The following is a 2,125-nucleotide window of genomic DNA, read 5'->3' as shown; positions in this document are numbered from 1 at the left end:
GGGGGGGGGGACAATAGTTAATCGTAGTAGAGGTAGTTGAGATAGCTGTTGGACCTAGTATACGTTTCAGCCAATGAAAAGGGAGAGATCCACTTTAGACTTCTGACTCAGTAAAGGAGCAGCATCCTCCATGGAGCTGCTTCACTGTGTCTGCTCGGAACACCTGCATTTCTCCGATTTGAAGGAACTAAAAGTATTTGGTTTTAAATATACTTAAGTATCAAAAGTAAATGTCATTGCAAAAATGTACTTGAGTATCTATAGTAAAATTAAAAGTATAAATCATTTCAAATTCCTTATATAAGCAAACCAGGCTGCACCATTTTCTTGTTTTTTGAATTCAGGGATAGCCAGGGACACATGTCAACACTCAAACATAATTTACAAAGGACGTTTTTGTGTTTAGTGAGTCCGCCAGATCAGAGGCAGTAGGGATGACCAGGCATGTTGTCTTGATAAGTGTGTGAATTTTCCTGTCCTGCTAAGCATTGAAAATGTAACGAGCACTTTTGGGTGTCAGGGAAAATGTATGGAGTAAAAATTACATTATTTTCTTTTGGATTGTAATGAAGTAAAAGTAAAGTAAAAAATATAAATAGTAAAGTAAAGTACAGATACCCCCCAAAAAACTACTTAAGTATTACTTTAAAGTATTTTTTACTTATTAAACACCACTGCTAATACAGAGCTGAGAGCTGGCAGTTAGTCAGGTGATTGGTCAGTGGTAGAGTAGTACGTGGCAGCTCTTTGATGAATTCCAACAGAGGGACACAGAACAGACCTATATCACCATACACCATCACGCTGTTGGGCCATTACCGCACACACAAACACACACACACACACACCACTCTGGCACACCCATCTACACATCCACTCACAAAGATACGGTACGCACTACAAGAAATTAAATTGCCATATCTATTTTCCTTACACACTGAGCTGATATGTCACGTTCGTCGTTGGGATAAAGAGAGGAGGACCAAGATGCAGCGTGGTGAGTATTCATTTTAATAGAATACTTGAACAAAAACAAAACAAAACAAAAAAAACAACAAACAAACGACGACGACGACGACGACGAAACAGTCCCGTAACGTGAACACAGAAACACAGTAACAGGAACAATAACCCACAACCCACAATACAAAACAGGCTACCTAAATATGGCTCCCAATCAGAGACAACGACAAACACCTGCCTCGATTGAGAACTATACCATCTCAGCGCCAACACACTAGGACCCCAGATACTCCCGACAATTACCACTGAACTATAGTCACTGTTACTAGTTCACACCCCGTAACCAAAGAAGCCCCTCTAACAATAGTCACTAGGTTCAACTAAGTCCTCCACCCCTCCCAGATAGTACATTCTGAACTTAAGTCACTGGTTCCTAGCCTCCCCACCTAGTAAAGCTCTGCCCTGAACTATAGGTCACGTGTTATCTAGTCCTGCTGCGCATCTGTCATCCCCCCGCTCACCCCTGACGCTGAACTCTAAGTCACTGTTACTAGCCTCTGCCGCCTTATCCAGTACCAGGCTGCCACTGAACTATAGTCAGTGTACTAAAAGAACAGTATCTCAGGAAATCAAGTGTACCCACACCAGTAAAAGACCCGACTGAGCCCTGCAACTATAGAGCACTGTTTACTGCCGTCTCAACCATTACTATCTCCCCCGTAGGCGGCCGATCACGTCACGCCCTCAGGCGTGAAAACCTGAAACTAGCATTGATGTACACTTGATCCGTTATATTGTCAGTCTCTCACTTTCCTCCCGGGTCGTCCCGCAGTACTCAGTAACTATAGTCAGCCTGTTACTAGTCTCGACCCCAGTACTTCTTGCTCTCTTGAACTATAGTCAGCTGTTTACTCTGTTAGCTTCCGTTGCCCCCAGTCTACAGAGAAGAGATAAGCCTCTACTCAGCATGAGACCAGTACATCGATCATCGCGGAGACCTGAACTTAGTCCTGGGTTGAAATGAAGAGCAGGAAAGCGTGAGTCCTCGACGACAGCCAGGTAAAACACTGAACTATAGTCATCGTTGTTACTGCCGAACTGGAGACATCAGAGTAGCGAGAACTCCCAGCACCCGAGAGAGGAGATGTGGATTGAAACTTCC

The sequence above is a fragment of the Salvelinus sp. IW2-2015 genome, unplaced genomic scaffold (assembly GCF_002910315.2).
Source record: "Salvelinus sp. IW2-2015 unplaced genomic scaffold, ASM291031v2 Un_scaffold7668, whole genome shotgun sequence".
Taxonomy (NCBI): Eukaryota; Metazoa; Chordata; class Actinopteri; order Salmoniformes; family Salmonidae; genus Salvelinus; species Salvelinus sp. IW2-2015.
This window is presented reverse-complemented; position numbering follows the sequence as displayed.